Consider the following 27626-nt stretch of genomic DNA (forward strand, 5'->3'; position numbering starts at 1 on the left):
TCTATCTTAAGCCTTTGGTTTCTATCAAGACTGCCCCAAAGAGATGCGAATATTTTGTGTAGGTTGGACGTGGCTTTCACCAATGCTTAAGGGTACAGGATGACAGACACCGCAACCCGTGAACACTGCGGTGACGAGGAAATCAGACGTCGTATTCTGCGCCAGTGCCCAAAGTACCGTGTTCAAAGGCGATCTCTCCGCCATGCTCAACCAGTCGGACGACCGGCCGCTGTTGAAAACAGAATGCTACACCATCGACAAAACGCATCGTCACAACAGACAGCCGTTCACGCATTACTACGCTTCTTGCGATCCACCAGTTTGTATAAATGCCTATAATAGAAACGATCTTCTTCAAGGTTTTTCCTATTTTAGAGCGCAGCTCTTTGGCGTCCGTTCCTGGGTTTCGCGTCGTCGTCGGCGTTGTCGTCGGCCTCGTAACCAGCTCCGCCCCCCTTTCATCCCCCCAGCGCTAGCAGCGACCGACTGATACCGCTGGATGCCGCTGACGCCGCTAGAGAGTCAAGATAACGTGACTGCATAGAACACCGTCGCCGTCATGCAGAAAGAGGAGGAAAGGGTCCCCCCCCCCCCCCTGTTCTTGTGTGGCGGATAGGGTGCTCTTCAGTTGCCGACGCGCCGGTTATTTCACGTAGGCCCCGGCACGTCGACGAATACGTGACCACCTTCCCACGGCTAGACCTGGTTCTTAGCGCTGCGGAAGCGAGGGTATCATATTGTTTGTGTCGGAATCGGCGGCGTTGTCCCTGAAACCAACTCCGCAGCTGGGGTTGACTCACTATCGGCGTCAGCGGCATCAGTCACTCGCTGCTATCTCTTCCCTCCTCCCTTTATCGTGTTGTCCGCTTGCTGCGCGCGCTTCTGCCCCCATCGTTTGCCGCTGGGTGTACACGCCGCCCCCCTCCCCCCTCTTCCTGCGAGTCTCCGGTTGTCAAAGCGCCGGCTCGAACTTAATTCCTTTCTTCGCTCCTCCTCCAATGCAACCCCTGTGCGGTGGCAATCAGAAAGCCAGAAAGGTGGCGGCGGATCTGTATATGTGCACCGCCCGAGCCGAAATTGCCGCTGCCGTTCGCCCTGTGCGGTGGCAATCAGAGAGCCAGATCGGTGGCGGCGGATCTGTATATGTGCACCGCCCGAGCCGAAATTGCCGCTTTTTGTTAAAGGAATACGTGTGAAAAATAAAAAAAAATTCTGTGATAGCGCATACATGTGCTGCTCGATTTCTTTGCCTCAATCTACCGAAAAGGTGAAACAGCTTTTTTATCTCTCTCTCTCTTCCTCCTCTATTTCCAATACATTTTCTTCTACCCAACGTAAAAGAACAATCAGGAAAGTTTCAGACAGTTAATTTTCCAGCCTTATCTCTATTTCTATCTGTCGTTTTTTTTCTCTCCGTTAGGATGCAGACGAAGATTTTGGTGTTAGATTAAGTGTTCAAAGATCACTATATAGAGTATCCATGTTTTATTATATTCAAAAAAATTATAACACCTATACTTTTGCACGAAAAGCGCTCATGGTCGCCGTGTCACGTTGCAGCTGTTGGTATTGGTGGAAAAAGCGTCGCGAGATAACGACATTAAAATATGTTATAAATTTACTATGTAAGCTGATTTGAATTGATAAGGTGGGAGCTTGGGCGAGTTCGTGATTCAATAACGACATCTGTGCACAGCGCAAAAAGACAAGGACTGAAGAAAGAACACATTTTCTGCCCCGTAAAAATTATCAGTGCTCTGTAGGCGTGTGAATGCTCATGCCGCATGAGGATATATTTGCACTAGTAACCAAACGAAGTGGTTTGGAGCATGCGCCCTGTGTGTCATTAACAAGATTCCCCTGACCTGCGGAAAGAAATACATTGGCCAAACAGGCAGATGTTTAAATGAGCGTTAGAAAGAGCATTTTTACAACGTTTACACTGCCGCGCAAGGTCATCTTGGCATTCACTGCAGAGATTGCCCTAGTGGTCCTGAATATGAAAACTGCGTCGTAATGTCCGAACACCGCGAACAGCTCACACGTGAAATCATAGAGGCTGACAAGATACAGTATATGCCGTCTATTGCCCTCACTAAAAACGAAATCAAGTGTCTGGCTGTGATGCAAAAGGGGTTCATGTGTGACATAATACAAAAGTTGTTCTTCATTACTTTTGCTCATGTTTACAGTTCTGGCGATTTCGCAAATAAAGATCAGTTGAAGTCAGCGTCTGTGTTGTGTTCTCCTTCAGTCCTCGTCTTTCCCGCTGTGCACACATGTAGACATTGAATTGCTGACACGCTTTCAAGTGAGTTCATCTGTGAAATGATTGTGTGAGAAACACAGCTCCTATAAACTGCAGCATCGCCTGGAGCGTAATCCGCAGCTCTTAAATGAAACATTGTACCATATTCGGATGCATGTTTGTGGGCATGAAATGTTTGTTATCGACAGGCTCAGGCTTGCTTGCATTGAAACCGTTCACGCGCATAAACAGATTTTTTAAAGTGAATCAGGCGGACTCTGAAAACTCAGGTTGCGTTAAGTGGCAGCGAACAGCGTAATGCCAAAACTAACTTTCAAGCTGGGAGGAATGAAGCAATGAAGCACAGTTTGTCTGCCACCCCATTTCTACTACGGTGACCGGTCATAAACCAGGCAGACCGTGCGAATTCAGCACATAGAGGAAAAGAGGATACGTGCATTTATAACTGGTGCCATAATAAAATACTCCATTTCCTAAAACATGTTACATTATTTAAGGAAATATATTCATAGAATATTTGTCAACTATCTCTCAATAGTCAAGAAGGCAGATACCCTTCCCTAAATAGTAGGGACGTGCGAACAATTGAATACAGTCGACTTCCGTTAATTTGACCTACATGGGACCGACGAAATTGATCGAATTATCCGGCGGGTCCAATGAAGCGAGAGGCAGAAAAAACGCGTAGGCAACCTGCTGATTCATTTGGCAGTATTTGCCCTGTTCTAACACGCCCGGAATCAAACATCTCCCTACTTTCTATGTCTTCAAAGTAGAAAACTAACCTAGGAATGACATTAAAGCTACGAAACAAAGTATAACTCTAACGCGTACCCGCTTTTTAAGCAAGAAAAATTGCTGCACAATGACGGCCGGTTTACTAAAGTCAGCTTCGCCACATGTCTTTTAAAGTTAGTTCTGCCGCAGGACAACGCTGTTATGCGGCAAAGCATACAATTGTAGCGAAGGCGGCTTTGGTTTTCTGTGGATTGGCTCCGCGCAGACAATTCTCGGCCCAATTTTCTTTAAAAAAAGAAAGGCGCGCGTTAGAATCAAGCAGATACCGTAATCAGAAATTGTGAGCTTTGGTGAGTGTTTGAAGATCTCCCTAGGGCCGGCCGAAAATAAGTGTTCTCGATGAGAGATGACGTGTGTTCAATGCATTAACTGTCCCCAGGCGCTGCCCCCAAAGGGGGCAGCGCCTGGGGACAGTTAATGCATTGCCAAGGAAATGCCAATAAATCATCATCATCATCAGCATCATCATCAGCAGCAGCAGCAGCAGCAGCAGCGGCGGCAGCGGCGGCAGCGCCGCTGCCGCCGCCGCCGCCGCCGCTGCTGCTGATGATGATGCTGATGATGATGATGATTTATTGGCATTTCCTTTCAAACAGGGCCGTGACAAATCGTCACCTAGCCTGCGTGAATTAACCAGGTAAGCTATACATGTTTCTCATTCTAGCATTATTTTTATTCCTCAAAACTTTTCTATCTACTTTGTACCGTTGCCTACGCAACTGCTACATGGCATGCCACCTGGCACAATACTATGCAACTGCAATGCAAAGTGTGCACGTATCGACGCTACGAGGCGGGCACCTTACATCGTGTAACTTCTCGCGCGCCAGGACGCGTGCATAGGGCTTGTTTTCACAGCTGCTAGCACTAGCGTGGCGCAGTGGTAGGATTGATTACTCCTGCGCAGAGTACAATACGCAGGGAACTGCGTATTTCTTCCTCTTTGCTGTTGATAGCAGTGACGGACACCGGCGAGGCGGCAGTGGCGGCGGTGGCGGACGACATCGCCAACCGAAACAGCTATTGGAAAGAGCCCATAACAGCTTACACTGTAAAGAAACGTTAAGCTGGTAGTACTCCCGATTTTGCGTAATACAAAAACGCTTAGCGTCATTTAATAGGTGAACGGCCTACTTAAAAGAATGATAATTTCGTTTTGGCAACAGTTACGTGTAATTATTACTGTGAAGGCTTGCAAAGGCTTCTAATGACCCCAGATTAAACTATACTCTAAAAAAAATTCTACATCCTTAGGGATGTTGCCTTGTCCCGTAGGTAACACTCCTGCCTTTAGGACTACAAAAATATTTATTGCACGCGACAGCGAGCTCTATCTACACATGCGATTAGAAAAGGCGCAGACTAGTCCCGGGATACCTATAATTCAATGGATGTACTAGAAAGAGTCAGACATTATCTCGCGAAAGAGTTTAAAAACGTTTTGATGATAAATTGATGTATTTGTTGTGTAATCCTTTAGACGTGCTATAACATAGTTTCTCCCGAAGTAATCGGTGATGTAAAGTTATCTCTTCCTAAGTTTTTTATACTGACTGTTCGATTGGAACCACGGCCGATCGGGCAGACTCCACCGAAAGAGTCATTAACGAAGTGCTTCGAATACTCCCTGGCGCAGCAGTTGAGGATGGGTACTGAAGTTCCGCTTCGTGTCGTGGAGTGCGGAACTTTCTCATCTAGTACCGTCGTTGCTGCTGTTCCGCACCTCTCTTGGAATGTCGACGAACCTTTTCGGCGCGTACACGACTTCCCTTTGCCGAATCTTCTTCGGTGAGAATACGCTTTGGTGTGTTCTCAGCGCCCCATTGCACGCCACGGCAAGATGAGCGATACGAAGGGCAACAAGCAACGAAGAAGCCAGCACCACTTCTCACTTCTACCTCTCCTGTTTCACGAGTGCGTGAAGTAGCACTATTTCGACCACTACCACTCGTACAGACGCCTGCGAAACCATCCTACCCCGGTGATTAAATTTTGCTCCGATGGATCAGTCCCTAAAGTGGGAAAGAGCCACTAAAGCTCTCCCCACTTCGGCGCACTCTTCGCATCTCCTCAGCTGTTCAGACAAGGAAAACCTGTCAAGGCAGTCTTGTTTGCTTTTAAAACCAAAGACTGCGAACGAGGAGAGCATTTCACTGTGCTATTAAATTAACGTGTAGGGTGCCCGCCCATGCTTGCGTCTACGGTGACATAAATTTGACGTCAGGAGAATAAAATAAAATAAAAATATAATAGCTTTACGTTATATGGCCCCAGGTCACAGAAAGTCACATGAATGCAGGCACAGAAAGAAATAGAAAATAAGGTCAAATAATACACCGACAGCTTACACGGGATGATACCAACTGTAATAAATAATTTCCAGCAATATTGCTCCTGTACAGAAATATTTGTACGCCACTAGTGCACACCTTTGTAATAGTTAGCCATAGGCTTACAATATATTTTAGGCTTAAGAGGAAGCTTTAGCTCGGGAGCTCCACTCTAAATACATGGCATAAGCGAAATCATATTTTTCACCAACCACAGCGCCGAATTTGACGAGGTTTGTTGCATATACACGGACAAATTGTGATCCAGTGACTGTAGGTAGAGGCATAGGCGCCGACTACGGGGGAACTCCGAGGCCTGAGCCCTGCAGACCCCCCCCCCCCCCCCGTTGATGCTGGAGCCTACCAATGTAATTACCATAGTGTTGTCACCCACATCATTTGAGGTTTCTTTTTACTTACCCCGAACTTCTCGCTTAAACTTCTCTTGTGGCTAACAGCTTACTGCATCGTGATTGAGTTAGTTGGCGTGAACGTGAACGGCTTTTAATTCATACTTTCGCTTTGTTTCTGCAAATCCTGACAATAGGAGGACAAGCGCATTTAAGCACTAGCGGCGGCTGCCTCATCCGTATTTTCTCACTTCAACATTCTTTGAAATTTCCAGTGTAAACACCATGCACATACACAATATATTTAAGTATACACGCAGGACAAAGTTCATTGTATTTTTGAAAGAGAAGGAGGTAGCGAATTAAAAATTATTCCTAAAGGTATGGATAACCTATGTCTAGATAATGAATATGTTGTTGTATGTTCACCTCGCTTCAAATTGCTTTGCGTGCTTTTTTGACTCCGAAAAAAACCTGCAGACTTCAGCAATGCATTCGGCAGATACTTTTATCAACGGCGTGTGAAATGCAATTGAATGATATGTGTCTCAGTATTGATTCTCTTTCCACTAAGCAATGCCTAATGACTCATGAAAAAAAAAACACTTTTCTAATAATTTACAACATGCATTAGCGATGGAAAGATCGTCACCTGCATGCATAGGCCATAAATATATACAGGGTGTCCCAATTAAATATCATGCACGAAGATTTAAAAAATAGCACTGCACTATTCGAAGTAAAGTGGATATTTTTTCCGGTAGAGTGGAGTAGTTGCCAGTAATGTTTTCATTACAGAAATTTAATTAGGTAATTGTAATTAATTATATAACTCGCGACGTACTATCCTAATTATCAAAGTGACAATGAGGCATCTGTAGGCACAGCCAAGGAACATCTAATTGCGCAATTTTCAGCGACGTACTAATTGCGTACCAATTTTTCCGACTGATAAATAAAATTCGCGAAATACAAAAAATACCATGTGACTGCGCTCGCACCCGCGTCACAAAGCAGCGCCCTCGAACAAGCAACAACTGGCACTCTTCCAAATTTACTCCTTATATCCTCAGTACATACACGTTTATACAGATGGTTCGTGTCATAAAAATTCCTCGACTTCAGCATTCGTCATTCCACATTTAGCGCTAGAGCCAACATTTAAATTATCCCGAGAGACATCTTCCACCGTGGCAGAACTGTTTGCAATCCTGTGTGCTTTGCGTTTCATAGCATCAAAAGAACATTCGCAAAAATGGGTTATCTTTAGCGATTCGCAAGCCGCTCTCACATTACTACAGAGCAATAAGAAAAATTCTTTGAACACTTTGCTATTGTATGAGACACTCAAAGAACTTACAAAAGCAAGCGCAATGAACCACGTAATTGCATTCCAGTGAATACCTGGGCACTGCAATATTCCTGGTAATACTGCAGCGGACGCAGCTGCGAATCGGGCGCACAATAACGCGGAGACAACCAATCTTCCTCTATTGCGTACTGAAGTCCGTCTGCTCCTGAGACAGATTTCTTGTCGCCTCAGCAAAACTACCTGGTTTGAGCAGCAAACTAAAAACTCTGAGTTATACTTTATAGACCCATGTATAAACTTAACAATGCCGGAAAATCTAAGAGACAACAGAAAATTTGAAACATTGCTACACCGCCTGCGTCTTGGTACTGCATTCACTAAACACTTCTTGTACAGGATAAAACGTATCTCTAGTCCACAGTGTTCTTGTGGCCATGCAGACGAAGCTGTGCATCATCTTCTCCTCGAGTGCACTAAATACAATCCACAAAGAAGGGTACTGCAAGCAAATTTATTGATATTAGACAGAAGACCATTCACACTAAAAAAAAAAAAATACTTGGCCCATGGCCAACTGCGGGCCTTCAAAAAAGAGCGCTTCTTGCTCTGAAAAAGTTTTTAGAGGAGACCAACATTTTGGGAAAATATTAGGTATCAAATGATCCGAATGGGCTAAATGAGTAACATAAACCTTGTTCGTTATTCATAATAGGTTTATGTGGCGATCGCAACTTTTATGCAATATGTATAATTCTGTTCTGTACTTGCAGTGCATTACATGTGTTGTGTGTTATGGCTGTTCTAAATATCTGACTTTATATATGCGTATGTGGACTGAACAAATGCACAGAACTTTGCGACTCATGTACTGTTGGACTGTACATTTTTTATTCATCCAGTGTTCTACTGAGTGCCATATTTCGTGTCACTATTCTCCCTTTTTACGCAAATTTGTTTCCTTTTCCAAGTTACAAGGAGTAGTCGGTGCCACCATAAAGGCGCCAACCTCTCCTAATATTCATTTCAATAAAAAAAAGCTCCCTCTGAGTTAGCCAGAACGAAATAAAGGAAATAAGGAAAAACATCATGATCGAGTTAGTTCCTTATCTACCGCGCCCCGGCTGAAATAACACGTCGTGTTTGGTTTTAGTTGGAAACAAACTGTGATAGCTGTTATCTTAGCCCTGATAAAGTGAGCGAATGTGTTCTTTTTCTTTTTTGCCACGAGACCTATCACCACAAAAGCGAATTGACAACGACAGCTCAAATGTATAAAGGTGCGTTTTGTTTCGTCCCAGTCGCCATGTCTTTATTTAACGAGCAGAAGGAAAACATGATCCTTGCCTTGGGAGTTGCGACTAGCAGCAAGAGGAAGGCCGCAAATATATATCAGTCATGGAACTGTGGCGGTAGAGAAACGCATCGACTATCATCAGAAATTATGAAAAACTAAGACAAGCCGGCAGCTTCCAGAAACAGCGGCGGAGGACTCCATCTTTCAGTCCTAGCCCGGATGTTCTAGCGTTCATGGCCTCAAACCCTTATGCTAACGTGCGGGACGTGGCCGCCCAAGTACCAATTTCCAAGTCATCAGTTTGGAGGATTCTAAATGAGTCCGCCTTTCAACCGTGCGACCTTCACCTTCACCAATGCTTGGAACACAGGGATCTGCAGAATCGCCTAATTTCTCGAATTACATGTGCACAAACATCTTGTGCACAGGTAAGGCCAGGTAAATTGGGCACAGAAACGGGCAGGTAAATTTGCAAAACGCACACTATTGTAGTGACTGCAATCCGCACTGGGTAAAGCGCCCTCGGCACTAGTACCAATGGTCCTTTATTGTGCGGTTCGGAATTTACGGCCGGTGCTATAATCGGTCCCATCGTCTTCGATCACACACTGACTGGACAGCGCTACGTGGACGAAATCCTTGAAGTAATGGTGGATGAGTTTCTCAGCGAAGTCCCACTGTCACGTCTTCCACTTCTGTGGTATCAACGAGATGGGGCGCCAACACACAGCAGCAGCCGAGCGCGAAACTCGCTGGATGCGACTTTTCATGTGCAATAGATTCGAAGGCACAGGCCTGTAAATTGAGCGGCTAGGTCTGACCTCTCTCCACTCGATTCCTTTCTTTGGGGTTATGTGAAAGATGGTGTTTAAGTTATCGATACGGACGTCAGATGAGCTCAAGGCAAAGATACCGGATGTCTGCCGTAGAATTCCAGCGTCGGTCATCAAGAAATACAGAGGAGGTGTGATAAAGCGGAATCACACTCTAAAAACAGTTGCACCCTTTAAGGTGTATACTTTTCACACAACAATAATCGTCATCTGCCTTGCCCGCATTTCCTTTCTTTAACACTCTTAAAGAAAATTACACCCTTTGGGGCTTACCTTGTCCCACAACAATAATAGTCATCGGTCTTGCCCGCGTTTCCTTTCTTTAACGCTGCGATCCCGGTACTTCCAGTCACGAACGGCTTGCGCGTTTTCAGTGTGACACAGCATTCTCGACAGGAAAGTAGCGAGCGCCCAGTTTTCAAGAAAGGAGACGCAAGCAAGGCAGATGACGATTATCGTAGTGTGGGAAATATACACCCCTAAGGGTGTAAACGTTCGTTAGAGTGCAGTACTGCGTAGCCGCAGGAGACCTATTCGAACACGTCCTCTAGACAGCAGCTGGTGTTCAATGGCACTTACGAATTCATAGATATTAAGAGCACACTGAAATCTGATGTTTTTAAAGCGTAAGAATTTCTGTCCTTACCGAACGGAAAAACCGTCCCTATGTCCGCCCCGTAAGACAATCGCTTTCAACACAGCGCCTGCAGCAGCGAGCGAATTCACCTGCGTGCTACCTCTCGCTTCAACGCAAACGAAGCGCGAGAACAAAGCGCTCACGGAGCTCTCAGCACATGCCGCACTCTGCCGTTTTTGCAGATCGCTTTCAAGATACGGAAAGCGCCGCCGCGCCAGATGTAGCCGCCAGCGAAGCACGATTGATCACCGTTGATAATGTTTCAGAGTACCTGATAAATGTTGGATATATTTCCTTCATTTCCTACACCTCCACGGTCATTTCATCTCACGTCCACATCCTCTGCGGGCTATGTATAACACCAGCGAACACCGCTTCTACTCGCTTCTTCTACGTCGTCTCGTGCAGGTCTCAACAGTTCATTCTTGCAACCGCGCTTCCCCTTTGCACGGTTCTTTCGCTGTCGCTCTCGAAACTATACGAAACACACCAGCATATTACCACGAAACACCACGTCATCACTACGAAATGCTTACGAGTCATTCAGATAAACCCCGAAAAAGATTCTGCGTGGATATTTTTTTTTTATGCAGACGTCCCGATTGCCAATTCGGCTGATTTAGAAGTGGTACATTTACTTTCTTGAACGCATCGGTCTTGCATTTTCTCTACACGTGAGTCGCTTATACCGGTCTATTCATTTCGTTTCTATTTTTTGCCATGAACCTGTTTTTGCAGCACGTATACACTCTCATGGAAAATAAAACGGTCACTTTCATTTGGCTTTGGTCCGAAGCACGTTTCTAGCGCGAAATATAGCTGCGTGCGCACTCTGTCGATGCGGTGCGAGCAAAGGCGGGATTTTGAAACATGCTATGCCTATTTCATTGCTTTTCGCGTTTCGTGCGCGGTTAGAGCGGCACTTCGAATGCGTTATCAAGGGGATTTTGTTATCAATGTGTTCAGTCGGTCTTGAGAGGCGGATAGTAAGTGTGACGTAGAAATGAGAGGAAGGAATAGCTGCGCAGCCGTGAAACCTGCTGTTGGTTCTGATTCCGTACCCTTATCAAGGTGTTCCGGTGTCTCTTCGGGTTTGCGACAGGCAAAGCAGTTGCTTTCAATCAGCTTATATGAGGGTGCTGTTTCATGATGCGGGTGGGAGCGCAGCACGTGGCATTTTTCATTTTTCGTGGGGTTTCTTTCTTTCTTTCTTTCTTTCTTACTTTCTTTCTTTCTTTCTTTCTTTCGTTCTTTACCTGTCGGAAAAAATAGCACGCAATTAGTACGTCGCCGAAAACACCGATGTTGGATGTCATTTTGGGGTGCCTACAAAAGCATCATTGACACTTTGACGAATAGGACAGTACTTCTCGACTTGGATAATTAATTGCAATTACCTAATTAAATCTCAGTAACGAAAGAACTACTGGCGGCTGCTCCACTGTACTCGAAACAATATGCACTAGGTTTTCTTCGGGTAACGCAGTTACTCTTTTTTAATGTCGTGGACATGATACATGAGGTGTAGCGGTGGCGTAGAGTTGGAGCATCCGTATCGCATGCAAGAGGACCGTGGTTCAAATCCCAGTGCCGCGCAATTTTCCACCTGATTAAAAAAAATCCGCGTGCTGATAAAATTGCATAAACAGGCTTGGAGTGCGGCCTGATCCCGGTGACCAGAACCGGTAATGCACTTCCTCACCAGAGCAGGATTAGCTACCCTGGTGCAGTACTTGGCCGCGACCTCCTATATGAATACAACAATCAAACCCTGGCCCTCAGTCCCCAACAGCTGCGAAGCAACTGACCACGGCGGTGGTCAGACCTGTGATGCAGCTGAGGGTGCTAAGAATCTCTGGGTCCGGACAGGCCACCATTGGAATCTCAACCTTGCAACGTTTAATGCTAGAACGTGATCTAGTGAGGCGAGTCTAGTAGTGCTATTGGAGGAATTGGCGGGCAGAAAATGGGATATAATAGGGCTCAGTGAGGTTAGGAGGACAAAAGAAGCGTATACAGTGCTAAAAAGCGGGCACGTCCTGTGCTAGCGCGGCTTAGCGGAGAGACGAGAACTAGGAGTCAGATTCCTGATTAATAAGGATATAGATGGTAATAAACATGAATTCTATAGCATTAACGAGAGGGTGGCAGGTCTTGTTGTGAAACTTAATAAAAGGTACAAATTGAAAGTCGTACAGGTCTACGCCCCTACATCCAGTCATGATGACCAGGAAGTCGAAAGCTTCTATGAGGACGTGGAATCGGCGATGAGTAAAGTCAAAACAAAATACACCATACTGATTGGCAACTTCAATGCCAGGGAAGGCAAGAAGCAGGCTGGAGAGAAGTCAGTGGGGAAATATGGCATAGGCACTAGGAATAGCAGGGGAGAGTTATTGGTAGAGTTTGCAGAACAGAATAATATGGGAATAATGAATACCTTCTTCAGCAAGCGGGATAGCCGAAAGTGGACGTGGAGGAGCCAGAATGGCGGGACTAGAAATGAAATAGACTTTATACTCTGCGCTAACCCTGGCATCATTCAAGACGTGGACGTAATCGGCAAGGTGCGCTGCAGTGGCCATAGGATGGTAAGAACTCGAATTCACCTAGACTTCAGGAAGGAACGGAAGAAACTGGTACATGAGAAGCCGATCAATGAGTTAGCGGTGAGAGGGAGAATAGAGGAATTCCGGATAAAGCTACAGAACATATATTCGGCTTTAACTCAGGAAGAAGACCTTAGTGTTGAAGCAATGAACGACAATTTTGTGGGCATCATTAAGGAGTGTGCAATAGAAGTCGGTGGTAACTTCGTTAGACTGGATACCAGTAAGCTATCGCAGGAGAAGAAAGATCTGATCAAGAAATGCCAATGTATGAAAGCATCTAACCCTACAGCTAGAATAGAACTGGCAGAACTTTCGAAGTGAATCAACAAGCGTTAAACAGCTGAGTATAATATGGATAGAATAATTAGAAGTATAATATGGATAGAATTGCACATGCTCTCAGGAACGGAGGAAGCCTAAAAGCAGTGAAGAAGAAACCAGGAATAGGCAAGAGTCAAATGTATGCGCTAAGAGACAAAGCCGGCAATATCATTACTAATATGAATGAGATAGTTCAAGTGGCAGAGGAGTTCTATAGAGATTTATACAGTACCGGTGGCACGCACGACGGTAATGGAAGAGAGAATAGTCTAGAGGAATTTGAAATCCCACAAGTAACGCCGGAATAAGTAAAGAAAGCCTTGGGAGATATGCAAAGGAGGAAGGCAGCTGGGGAGGATCAGGTAACAGCAGATTTGTTGAAAGATGGTGGGCAGATTGTTCTTGAAAAACTGGCCACCCTCTATACGCAATGCCTCAGGAATTCGAGCGTACCGGAATCTTGGAAGAATGCTAACATAATCCTAATCCATAAGAAAGGGGCCGCCAAAGACTTGAAAAATTATAGACCGATCAGCTTATCGTCCATTGCGTACAAAGTATTTACTAATGTAATCGCAAATAGAATCAGGAACACCTTAGACTTCTGTCAACCAAAGGACCAGGCAGGATTCCGTAAAGGCTACTGAACAATAGACCATATTCACACTATCAATCAGGCGATAGAGAAATGTTCGGAATATAACCAACTCTTATATTTATCTTTCATTGATTACGAGAAAGCGTTTCATTCAGTCGAAACCTCAGCAGTCATGAAGGCATTACGGAATCATGGTGTAGACGAGCCGTATGTAAAAATACTGAAAGATATCTATAGCGGCTCCACAGCCACCGTAGTCCTCCATAAAGAAAACAACAAAATCCCAATAAAGAAGGGCGTGTTTACAGGAGGTATTCAGAGACCTGGATTGGGAAGAATCGGGGATAAGAGTTAATGGAGAATACCTTAGTAATTTGCGATTCGCTGATGATATTGCCTTGCTTAGTAACTCCGGGGATCAATTGTAATGCGTGCTCACTGACCTGGAGAGGCTAAGCAGCAGGATGGGTCTAAAAATTAATCTGCAGAAAACTAAAGTAATGTTTAACAGTCACGGAAGAGAACAGCAGTTTACGATAGGTAAAAAAAATTAAATTATGAGGTTTAACTTGCAAAAACCACTTTCTGATTATGAGGCACGCCATAGTGGAGGACTCCGGAAATTTCGACCACCTGGGGTTCTTTACCGTGCACCTAAACCTAAGTACACGGGTGTTTTTGCATTTCGCCCCCATCGAATCCCGGCCGCCGCGGCCGGGATTCGATCCCGCGACCTCGTGCGCAGCAGCCCAACACCATAGCCACCCTGTACAATTACTCAGTAAGCGAAATGAGACCAAGCCGGATTAACTCCAAATCAGAATCAACAGCAGTCAAGCGCAGCAGCGCTTATACTCGCACTCACAAAAAAAAAGAGAGAGAGAGAGAAGCTGCAGTTTCTCCGGAAAGGCGAAGCGGTATTAGTGATAGCGAAGTATAAACTAACTTCACGAAGGAGGCTTATATCACTGAGAGACGCCCTATTCTTTGTGGTACGAGAGGAATCAGGCTGCAAAATTGAACTGCCTGCTACTATGAGGTCTTTTATATACCCATATAAGGCCGTCACTTCAGTGAACAATTCTAGGGCACCCGACGTTTCCTCAATATATATATATATATATATATATATATATATATATATATATATATATATATATATATATATATATATATATATATATATGGTGTTCGGAAACCTGGTCGGGCCTTAGCCCCCCCCCCTCCTTCCCCCGGTAAAATTAGAGCTTTCCGCCTATGGGAAGGGGAGTTTCCATTTAGGTCATCGATTTGTTATAAAATTATTGAAAATTCCAATTTCCAGAAAACTCAACCCTCAGGCTTACGACTCTGTAACTACGCTATAAAAAGTTATACCACAAATATGTGAACTTCACGTAGTAGCAGATCTAAAGCGGACAAAACTGAGATATTATACATCGCTCTGAAGCATGCCACTAAACATAAGTAGGATTTTTGAAAAATCCTTCTAAACGCTGTAACATTTTCACGTAAGCTCTGAATTATTATATTGAATTCGTTTGCTTTAGAAGTTCTAATGGATGGAGCTTATACAACGGCAATATCTTTCTTCAGCGCATACTTAAGTATTTGTAATATTCATTCTACTACTTTGTTAAGCAGCGTTTTTTCGACAATTTTTGGAAGACATTCTAGGCCTCGTAAGAAAATTCTACTTCCTATAAACTGCCTGTCTCTCTGTATATGTGTGTGTGTGTGTGTGCATGTGTGTACGTCTGTGTGTGTGTTCACACTGGGCTGGTGTCAAAGCTGTATATGTGCCACCTGCCTGCCGCTGTCTTAATCTTAATTCTGTCCCTTTTTTCCCCTTTATGACCCCTCCCCTTTCCCGTGACGCTGAGGCGGGCTTCCTAAAGGACTGTAGCAAAATAGCACCTCTTCCTTTCTACAATCTCTCTCTCTCTCTCTCGGCCGTTTAATCTTCCATACAGGGGCGTAATATCGCTGCTGGCATAAGCTTACCTCGAGTTTTCGCTCAAGTTTTTTTCGGAGCCCTGCTGATTCTGTTGCCCGGTGGCAACAGAAACGCGGTCTGTATGGCTGCAGATTTAAAAAATCACAAGCAGTGTGTTTTCGAAGAAATGCACCAAAAAGGCTCGATAATTAATCAAGATAATCAAAATAAATAAACAAAATTACATCTCTTCACTTGGTAGAAGACTAAAAGAAAACCCTGGAGAATTCTGGAAATTTGTTAAAATGGCCAGCAGAGATGATCACAGCCTCCAATTTATTAGTTGAAGAGAGCAGTATTTGACGAATACGAGAAGGTTTGTTCTTTTAATTCCCATTTTCAATCAATCTTTTCACCCACATACACTAGTACACTGCCTGAAATACAAGAAATAGCCTACAAAAATATGCGTACGTTTTCTGCCACGTATCAAGCTGCTTTCAAGCTGCTTTCAAGCTGCTTTCTCATCTAAAAAAACATGCTGCATGTCCTGACGATATCCCGTCCCAGGTACTTCGGGCTTTGCTCTCAAGAAATTGCTTATTACGTAATCGTTTTGTTTAAAAAAATCATTACACATCAGTTCAATACTACCACAATGGGAGGAACCTTATGTCGTACCCATACATAGAAGTGGTCTCAAAAATAAAGAGCAGGACTACAGGCCCTACTCCCTTACATGTGCGTGCTGCAAAGCAATTGAAGACATTATTTACGGTGCTGTTATGAAACACCTTCAAAGCACTAGTTTCTTCTCAAATGCTCAACATGAATCTGGGCCTGGCTTGTCTTGCACGACTCAGCTTCTAGAATTCTGCCATGATCTTTTTTTTTTTTACTCTTGCGACTTGACGTTACATGTAGACTGCATATTTTTAGATTACCGGAAGGCCGTCAATCGCGTTCTTGATGACTTGTTATTACATAAATTATTATTTTTCTGCATTCATCCTGCAACAGTCGTTCAGATTAAAAATTACTTGTCTGGGCAAACACAGCATCTTTTGATCAACGCGGTGAAATCAACTGCTGTCACTAATTTTTGGTGTGCCTCAGGGGTCTCTCTTGGGGCCTTTGTAATCTTTAGTCTCTATAAATAATACGGTACAAGGTATGCAGTACAAAGTGCGATTATACTCAAATTACTGCATCATTTACATGAATGTACATAATTATCATGATGTCAGCAGCCTACGGAGCGATTTGAACAAACTGCAGGGTTGCTGCACGAAGTGGCGCATGTCTCTGAACAGTGCCCAATCTCAACTCGTATCATTTATCTGTAAACGTCTCCCCGTGAGATCAGTTTCCAATTGGGACGGACTGCCTTTTGAACGGGTTCAACATTACAAATATGTAGGTGTTTACGTTTCAGAAAATGGAATAGACATATTGAATATCTGATTTTAAATTCATCTGCACTCCTGAACTTCTTTCGGCGTAACTTTCATAAAACCGCGAAACATTTAGAACTACAGCTTTCCAATGCAAATGTTCGCCCAGTATTCGAGTATGGTTGTGCCGGCTTGGGCTCCTTAAACATTTCATCTTATAAGCAAGCTTGAACGCATCCAAAACTGCGCTGCCAGGTTCGTTTCTGGTAATTACAACTTCCACAGTACTGCATTAATTAAGAAAAGGCTTGGCTGTCAAATACTAGCAGAAGGCAGCTTAGCAGCGCAATTCGACTCTTCTTTTTCGAATTTACTCTGGTTTCACACGAATGAGAAAGAACTTGTACATCTTCCCACCCCATTTTATCTCTACTGCGATGTGATCAGCAGTTTAAAGTTCATAAAATGCACTGTCATACTGATGTCTTCCAGAATTCATTCTTCCCGCATATTTCTACGCACTGGAATAGACTGCCTAAAAGCATTATTCAATGTAAAAAACATGCTCCGAGTTTCAATCGTTTTTATCGTCCAACCTGTCGTATACGCGTATATCCTTGCGCTTTATGCGATAAACCACCTTATCGTGTTTCTGTTATGTAAATGCACCTTTGAACCTGTTAGCCCCATAACGTTTGTGATGTAGCGTTTGTGGCTTAATGTAGGCGTTCTTATTTGAAACCAGTTCATTTTTTTTTCTGGTGGAAATGCGCCTGTAAATCTGGTAACGCGATTAGCGAGCGTTTTCGTAATGTGTTTGTGCTTTGCTTTGTGTCTTCCGATTTGGAACCAGCTCATTCTTGCATGTCCTTTATTTCTCTACAATGTCCCCCATTGCAGGTACTTGTCCCAAAAATGCTGCTAGGCTATGCTCATCCTCTCTCTCTCTCTCTCTCTCTCTCTCTCTCTCTCTCTCTCTCTCTCTCTCTCAGAACCCCTGGTATTACCCACCACCCTGCATAGCCAAATGCCTCAGCTCCGACCGACAGGCTTGTATAAAAATTTATTCGCGAATCATGGCAGCAGATCGTAAAATATTTTATACCATGGTGTGCCCAAACCTTCCCTCCTATTATTGACTAACTTTGAAGCAAGCCAGCCCCGATTGACTACAACACGAATTCTGAAATCATTTTTAGTTTCAACACTGTCGGACAAACATAACATGTCTGCGCTCCGAGAAGCACAAGGTTTTACGGACATTGAGAAATTGAAATCGTAGTACTTTCCTTTCAAGCTGTATATCAGCCTTCCGAGACGTGTCACCGCCGATCCTGACAGCCTTCCTGAGAAATCGAAACGGCCTTGTTGAGGGAACAAGAAATCTGGTTCTCCATGTGTTAAATCTAGTCACTGTCATTACTCTCTAATTCTTATGGTACAAAATTCTTTTTTGTAATTTCTTTCTTTATTCAATTTTTACTATGGGTCACTAATTTTCTGAGTTACTTTTCCACTGCTTAGCATTGAGTTCATGCCCGCTAGGGTCCTGAATTCGGTTGCTTAGGGATTTTTTTATATATAACACGAATGTTTTGTATCTCCTCGTCCCTGAAGAGCAGGCAGGCGTCGTGCTTCCACCTGCATGTTCCACGTGTATGTTTTATGTCTCCGTTTTCTTGATGTCTAATAATAACAACAGGAAGAATTTTTTTCTATATTCCTAGCTTCTTTTTTCCTCCAGCTTCCATCCCAATACAGTCTTTTCGATAAGGTGGAATGCAAACACCCTCGCGTATTGAAGCATGTATGCAAGTTAAAAAAAATTAGAAACAACGTGATAAAAATTAATTTGTCTGCATCTAAAACGGCGCCTCTTAAAGTGCCTTTGTTGACTTGGGACGTTAAACATCATCAGTTCACCATTCATTGAAGCAGTGTCTCTGGTTGATTAAGTGTTGTGAATTGATCAACAATGGACGAAGAAGGGAGTCGTAAGCCGCCGAGACAACAGTTGTGAATGTAGAAGCTCAGTAAGTTGGGCGAGTTGATATAACTACGCCATGAAAACCAGCGCACAAGCACAGTGACTCACAAAAGAGGACGGCAGTTCGCAGTGAACGCAGTTGTGAACGTATCACAACACAAACGCTGCTGTCAGTCTGGGAGTAGAGCAGTGCTCCTAGAGCGTATTCACTTAGGACAACAGAGGCTAGGCCACGTGATGCTCCAACCTGAGTCAGTGGAGCTTGGGCGCGCATTCCCAAAAGTAAGCATTACATTACCGACTCCAAAAACATGTTCGACCATCTCCCGTTTTTCGCATCGAAGACAGCAGACCAGCTGACGCCTTATGGCACAACGAAACCGTTTTGCTGCGGCCGTTTTCATGGGCTGGGCTACCACGCATAAACACACTGGCGTGCATCAAACAATCCTTGTGCCGCAATGAATAGTTTAGTTTACCCTCTGAGTACTAGTCTTCTACTCATTTCGTAACATTGCAGAGAATAAAAGTACTCACAATATCAAAAACAAGTGGCCCAACGTGAACAACACTGTCGAGATTTGTCACTGTCGCGTGTCACTGTCGAAATAATCTAGCCTTCGTGACAAACTTACTCTAACCAGTCTGAACTTATCTACACGCCGAAAACGACAAGATAAATTGGATTTGTTACGAACGTTCAGGGGCTTAGGTGCTGCAGAGTTACATTGTGAACCCCCCGAAAAATGTAAGTAATATGGAATATGCGTCTTCAGCAGTATGGTATCCATGTCGTAGCCAAGTTGCTTTTTCTTTGTTCCCTTCTTTATCTTTATGTTCGCGTGCCGTGATTAAAGGTCTTTGTCTGACTTAAGTTCTTGTTCCCCCACAAGTGAAATGGGATGCCCAGAAGCACGCTGTTTTTCAGTACCTAAAATTGGAGCTGTGGTGAACACTAACCCACCCACTAAAGAACAGCCTCCAAAATTTGTCAGCCGTGGAGCTTGCTGGCTCAGAGACCATAGCGCTATCATAGCTTAATTTGTGTGAGTAGCTTGCTTCTCAAAGTTTTGTTACTGCTCCTAACGCATGTTGTTGGGCCACTTGGTGGGACGTTGCAAGTAACATACAGTGTGAGCTGACAAGCATGGAGTCTATGACGAGACGAAACGTAGAGCTAACCACCGTAACATTATTCAAACACATCCCTATATAAATGCAGAAAGCGAAAAGGAAAAGTTGACAGTCACTTTAGCCTACGCTAAAGAGGATGAAGGCGAAGCCGGTGCGCTCACGAGACATAAATTAAATTACTTTGACATTCTCATTCGAATGCGTTGTTACTTCCTATTACTTGTTTTCTCTTTACTTGTTTTTCTCTTCACTTTTTTCTTTTTTTCCGTCGCCTAGACATCGCCACTAGTTCTGCGTGGTTAATGGAACGTTAGAACGGTCGTGGCAAGTCTATGAAGACCATTAAGACACATACGCAGGTTCACTGAATGATTTTTGTTTATTTTAATACTTTAGTCCACGAGGGTAGCTACATGAGCTTGTACATATGGTGCCTTCTATACTTTCTTGCAGCAGCGGCAGAATGAGAGGAACAGGGAAAGGCGAATTAGACAAACACACAGCGCTAACTTTCAACAAGAGGTTTATTTCCAGTTCGCGAAGGCGTAATTACACTCCTCAAAACGTCATAGGACACGTGTACATTGCTCGAGAAAGAACAAAACCGGGAAAACGACACGCAGGCACTTTTCTGGCTACACACTGATTATTTAGAGCGGTGTCCGTTCAACGCGAACAGAGATCATTCAGCTCTTTCTTTACAGCGAAGCAGTTAAGGGATAGTTCCCCTAGGATCGTGTTCGTGTGTGGACACAAAACTCTCCATACGTGGGCCGATCCCGAAGATAGTGCAATGCCGGGCCAACCCGTGGCGGAGGTGAGGCAGGCGTTGAGCACTCCCCATACGTGGGCCGATAAAACATCTCGATAAACGATAAACGTCTCGATAAAACATCAACATTCGGCAATTAAAGAACGAATCCATGTTGTTATTGGCATGGTAACGCAAACATAAGTTCGATGTCATGTCAAGAAATGCTATTATTTTCTTCCTTGCCGAATACTAGTGTTTTGTCGAAGCACCGAAATCACTTGACGTGAGAAATAAGAGGTTTATGAAATTAAGAAGGTTTACGAGATTACGAGGCTTACGAGATTCAGAGGCTTGTGACGCTGCTGGCGGCGCTACTACGCATTGTGGGACGCGTGAAAGTTAACTGGACGCTATTTCTGCTGTGCAGCCTCAGCGTCCAGTGGTTTCTGCCTGTGCTGCGTCGGGGCAAGGTGTTGTCCCCACTTATGGTTAGCACAACGTCGGAAGAAATTGAGCTCAACGCTAAACCTTTCGGCCACTGTCAGTACTTCGCCCTTCGGATGAAACTGCTTATTTTTCATGTCATTCAGTGTTTTATTGGGCTTATTTTTGTTTTTCTTAGTGCATTCATCCCGAATTCGTTAGAATAGTACTATACAGGTGTTAGTGGTACGTCTCGTCTCGTCGTCGTCTCTGTCCAAGTACTACTTGCTCTGTTATTGTAACAGCGTGATTCTCGCTGCATTCCCAGATTATCCATGTCCGGTAGTACATCAAACATTCAAGTACTTCCTTCCTTAGACCATACGCGGAAGTACGCACTATGCACACAGACATGTCGTGGAACCTTGCAGAGGATATCATACCAGGAAACGATGGGGTGCCTGCTCAGCGTGCATGTGTTCAGCGTGAAGTGTTTTTTTTTGTCACATTGTGAACGCTTTCAGAAAAGGAATCCAAGCTATAACGGAAGCCATTTCAAATCCAATGAAAGATATTTAGGATTCAATGAAAAGTCCAATGGGAAATCTAAGCGCAGCAAAACCATCTGATGCGTTTACCAGACGACATAATACAAGAAAGAAAGACATTGCTCCCTGAAAGATGGAGGCTTAGAATAGCTCAGAATATAGGCCACAGTGTCAAGACTAGAGATAGACAAAAGGGAAGGAAAGACAGGGAGGTTAGCCAGTGTAAATACCGGCTGGCTACCCTGTGCTGGGGAAAGGGGTAAAGGGAATAAAAGGAGAAGGAAGAGAGAAAAAAACAAGAAACATGCACACAGTAACGCGATGTTACACGCAACAATAGTCAAAGGCGTTCGCACAATTCACATGTCCTTAAGAACTTGAGCAAAGCCCTTAAGGCCTTCAGTGCCGAAACCCGTCTGGACCAGTGTCCTAGAACTTTCTCTTCTGTGAAGGGGCGATTGTCCAGTTTTTCGAGTAAGGTCACGAGCACTTTTCTTTGCACATTGTAACGTGGACAGTCACAGAGGAGGTGCGCGACCGTCTCTTCGCAGCCGCAGGTGTCGCAAGCAGGGCTGTCGGTCATTCCAATGCGGAAGGAATAGGAGTTCGTGAATGCCACGCCGAACCATAGGTGGCACAGAAGCGTTGCTTCCGCTCGTGGCAACCCTGGTGGAAGACGGAGTTGCAAACTTGGATCCAATCTGTGAAGACGTGTGTTCGTGAATTCACTGGTGTTCAACAGAGTTAGCGTAAGCTCGCGTGCGAGGGAGCGAAGACTTGTGGCTGCAAGTGTTCTTGACAGCGGTATGGGTACAATCTGGGCACCATCATGGGCCGACCGGGCAGCGTCATCCGCACTGTCAATTTCCCGAAATTCAGCAGTGACCCGGTATCCACTGGTAGATGATGTTGTGTCCCTTGTCGACTGCGTAATGGTGGAGTAGCGTGACAGTCTATGCGTTAAAGCAATTACCTATCGCCTTGAAGCACTACACTCCAAAGTGTAGCGTGTTGCCGGACGAATTCTCGTAGCACTTCGCCATGCAAACAGTTGCCAAAATCAATGACAAATAGTTGCGTTTATTTGAAAAAAGCGTCGTTCGCAGCAACCTATACGCTGTGAAATGGTACCTGCGAATCGCTAAGTATAAAAGCAGATTATCAAAAAGAACTCATTACTCATGACGCCGCATGAATGCGGGCTTCGTTTTGGTACAATGGCCTCGTTTGACAATTCCTGTTATGCGTTTAGGAGCGTTTCGTGAACTCATCATCCGGAATGTCTCCTACAGTATTCTGATTCCCGCCGCTTGCCTTGTGTAATTCGTGACTCTCTTTTCTTAGGATTAATTTTTGAAAACGCTTTTCAACTTTTCAGTCCCAATTTCCTCAACTTTTGTTGTGGGCCCGGGAACAAGCAAGCTTAGACGATGTATTCTTTTTGATACGAATGCACCAAATGGCCAATTGAGCGAGAAAGGCGGCGTCTGTAGCAGCGAAACGGCACATAAATTCCCATTGGCTGCGGCGCTACGTAACGTAAGATGCGCGCCTGGGCAGAGCAGAACGGTCGATAGGGAACACCTGCTGCCGCGATGGCGCGCCAGTTGTTGCGTGAGGGGAAAGGGAATCGCCGCGACACCCACGCTCTTTGAAGGCTGTGTTATCCGCACTCTCCTCGTACGCACAAGGTCTCGCCTGCGTTCTAACTTCGCCTATAATCGCCTGTAATTGCTATAAAGAACTTTATTTATTAAAGAAAACAGACTAAAAAATTAAATTATGGGATTTTACGTACCAAAACCACTTTCTGATTATGAGGCACGCCGTAGTGGTGGACTCCGGAAATTTTGACCACCTGGGGTTCTTTAACGTGCACCTAAATCTAAGTACACGGGTGTTTTCGCCCCCACTGAAATACGGCCGCCGTAGCCGGGATTCGATCCCGCGACCTCGTGTTCATGCTCTGTTATCTCGGTATGTTTGCGGCGGCTTACGAAAGCTGGAACGCAGCTCGATTTGACTGCTCGTCGTGTCTTTCGCTTGTGCCTCACCGGCGGGGAGAGTGCGCTCACTTGACACATCCGTTTCGCCACGTTTCGCTCGTGGCTGCGGTCTCACTCGCGTCCAGAAAACACGTTGCGGTTTGCTTATCTCGGCAAAGTGAAATGGTGAGCGACAGCTCGCGCGCCTTTCGAGTTTGGCCTCAAAGCTGGCGTTTTAAGGAAATGATAAATAGGAAAAGGAGATAAAATGCAGGTTTGTGGCGTTTGTAAAGGTCGGACAATAAATGTGCAAATCCGGTGGCATAGATGTTCATGTTCTTCATTTCTTATATTCTCTGACAGCGAGCATCGGAGTGCTCTCACAGGTTAGTGTGTGGCTTCCTGTTTAGTCCACGCTGTACTGGAGATCCACCTACGCCGATTGAAAGAGGTTAGCCGAGCAGCACGCGGACTTCTTTTGGAGGATGAAACTTCCAGAGCTTCAACAAAGTAAGAGGAAACCCTTTTCGAAGAATTCACCGTCAAATGAAGTACTGGTTTCCGGAGACGCCATCGTAGGTGATACCCATTGCAAAACCCTTGCTTTAGGTCCTAAACACTGTTTTAAGCCTAACATGAAACTCATTGACGTTTTAAGCCTACCGCGCTGCATAATCAGGTTTGTCCCGGAAGAAGAACGCTCGCGCTGTATTTCAGAGTACATTGCAAGCATTAAACAATCGAATATTCATATTAGGACCTATGACCCTGTCCGACCGTTGGTTAATTAGTTCGTTTAACATAAACTTAGACCAGTAATATCAGACAATGAGGCTTATTTAGTAATTACACTAGATGACATGTTTTCAGTAAAAGCAATATCAGCTATAGAAAAGAATTTTCAGCCAATAAAAGTCAAACCTTCGGCAGTTACTGACCTCCTGTAAAGACATAATCTAGATAGGATTGTCTCTAATGTCAAGAAAGCAAAATCGCTCTCCTCAGAACTGTTTTTCTCGGCGAAGACCCAGAAGTAAGAGTTTCCTTTTTGTGCTATAGTGTCAGAAAAAGGGACATGGCAGGTCTGTGTGGCTAGTTGCCTATAGAACTGCTTAGCTTCACTAGTTTTTCCAGACCCCTTTAGCTTGCGTAATTATCAGGCATTAGTTCAGTTTTTGACAGAGAAAAATCCTGCTGACTGTACAGTTTTTAGTATGGATATCGAAGACTTGCATTACTCCTTGCCGCATGACTGGTTGTTAAACTCAGTAAATGAATGCTTTAAAGAACAAGTGTAAGAGTCGGTTTTTATAGATAGATGAGGTGTTTCCACGGGTGCTTTTCTAGAAATTCTTGCAATGTAATTAAAGTTGACACTGTTTGGGTGGAGAGATGGCGTGTTTCTGCAGAAATCAGAAATTTGTATTGGTTCAAAGGTTGCCCCTATTCTTAGTGATATTTACCTGAGCAAGATTGAGAGCTGCTCAGAGAGAAGGCCTTGGGCGATTGTGTTATTAAGGTACTTCGCTACGTTGATGATTGCCTGATTTGCTGCAATAGGGGCGAATTTGATTCCGCTGCTACCTCAGTAAGTGAGCAATTTAAAATTAATGAAGGAGGATTAAAGTTTACCAAGGAATTTCCTCAGAGACGCGTAATACAATTTCTAGACATATACTTGGTCTGCGAACAAAATTACCATGTGTTGGCAGTATACTCTCCTAGATCTTTGATGACATTGTTAAACTTTTAATCCAAGGATTCCAAAGTAGTAAAAAACGGAATTGCCATGTCGTGCCTTACGTCTTCTCCCACCAGATCGTGGATGCACAAAATGAGCGCCAGTTTTAATGCACAGGTCCGGCGCCTGTTAGAAGCAGGGTATCCTAGCGTAGCAGTGGCCACTGTGGCTGAACGCCTAAACAAGTCGATTTCGAGGGGACGGACGTGATTACGAAGGCAGTTATAGCAAGAAAAGAGTAGTGATTATTATTTCTTACATTCCATTCAGTATCGCACAGGCTTAAGAAAGTTGCAAGTAGATATGGTGTTAATGTTGTTTGCACTGCTCCCAATAGGCTAGATACGATATATTCGCTGCCGTGCAGAGAAAAAAGGAGCAGGCGAAAGGCAAAAAAAGGACAGATATTTGTCCAGTGAAGCACAAGAACAACAACAAATTTACTGACTGTGGTATAGATGTATTATATGAAGTTCCCTTTATCTGTGGTCATTTCTACGTAAGGCAAACGGAGCGGTGTGTCAATCAGAGGCTAACGGAACATAAAAGGTCGTTAACCGGTGAATCACCTTCTACCCTTTCCTTACATTGCCAAGATTGTAACTGCACGCCTGACTTAGATGAATGCGCGATATTGTAAAGGCATAGGAATGAAGATACGCGTCTTATGGTCAAGGCATGGCATATCAATAATGGTGGAAGTCCGTGCGTGAGTAAGCCTTCGATTACTTCACATAAGAACGAGAGCAAATGCCTTAACAGTTATTTCTCACGTAGAGCGGCACGTGAACCCGATTGACACATGGTGCTACCATTACAGAGCATGCGCAGATGAGTTTTGCAACTGCTTTCTTTTTTCGCATCAATGCTTCCTGCAGTTGATAGTCGGCGCTCGTGCTGTCCACTCTGTTCTCTTGTGTCCGTGTCTGCACGCCTTACCCCTTCTTTGCATTATGAATCCTTACCAACTAGCTCAGCTTTCTGTCGTTCTGGAGATCCAGTGTCAGGACGTAAGAGCTGCGCGTGTCCTGAGCAAGATTCGTGCATGCGATTCAAACTAAGCTTTTAATGTCTAGTTATTGGCGAAAAGCACTAAGTGGCATCTTGTCGGATAAGAAACTGGCTTTTTAGGTAACTAGAAAGACTCTGGCCATAGATGCAATGTATCGAAAGGTATCGAAAGGCAGCTTATAAGTCCACCGAAGGTAACTCGACGCCCCCATCGCATCTTGGTGACTTAAACAGCGGGTTCCCGATCTTATTCAATGTGGCATGTTTGACACTTTGCAATGCGCGTTTCCTGTATGGTTTTTTTGCTAGTTTTCAAGAAGGCAATCCATCCACCCACCCACCCGTCCGTCCGTCCGTCCATCCGTCCACCTGGTGCTCCCATGGTCGTTTCGTTTACTTGGTAAGCTCCCCGCGCACCGCTTCGCATAACATCGATTCCCACAGGGCATGGGATCTGCCGGCTTTTTCAGGCAGTCAGTCTTTTTCGAATTTTAAGCACCGCGCACCCACACAGGCATGAATGTATGACATCACCCGGAACGTTGTACTACCAACGGTTGCGTCACAATTTTGGTACAAATGACACCCCATGAAGGTCAGTGGTGTCAGTGGGTCAGTGGTGACGAGAACAGCACCCGGCAATAAAAAAGACGCCCCGGGACTTCTGCAGCACTACCGCGCGCTTGCACGGAGAGTACGTAACGCCAACGAGGAATCTGCCATACGAGCGTTTGCCGAGAAGAGGGGGCTGGCTAAAAAGCTGGCACGCAGCTTCAGTAAGTTTGAGGCTGCTGTTGTCATCCTAGGCCGCCGCGGCATCAAACGAAAATAACACTTTTGTTGTGCGAAGTGAATAAATACTGCATGTTTTTTTTTCTCCTTTCATCGCACTCACTCCGAGTTCTGTGTTACGTTTTCGACAGGTAAGTGGGCGATCTCATGCTATTTCGGTTAAACAGTACTACCGTTTAGTATGTACTTTTTCCGAGCTCCGGCCAAATACGGTTTCACGAAGTTTCACTGTATAACCAATGACGTGTCCGTGCGAAAGCGGAGAATGCGGCCGATGACTTTGCCTCTGACCACATGATGGTCAGTGGCGGCTATATATAGACGAACGACATATATAGGATTATCTGAAGTGGCGGTGCTTGGCTTGCCGTGTGCATTCAACGGCCGCTTGATGGCGTCACCCTTTTTGCTGGTCATCGCTGGAAACCAAACAAAACCTAAACAACCTGAGTTTAAGCATAAATACAAATTAAGGACAAACCAGTCCCGGTTTGTACGAGAAATAATGGCTGAAACACTTGTCGGCCGCTGAAGCAGTAATAACACACGAAAAACTACACGGTACAA

Source organism: Dermacentor variabilis, chromosome 1, assembly GCF_050947875.1.
Source record: "Dermacentor variabilis isolate Ectoservices chromosome 1, ASM5094787v1, whole genome shotgun sequence".
NCBI lineage: Eukaryota > Metazoa > Arthropoda > Arachnida > Ixodida > Ixodidae > Dermacentor > Dermacentor variabilis.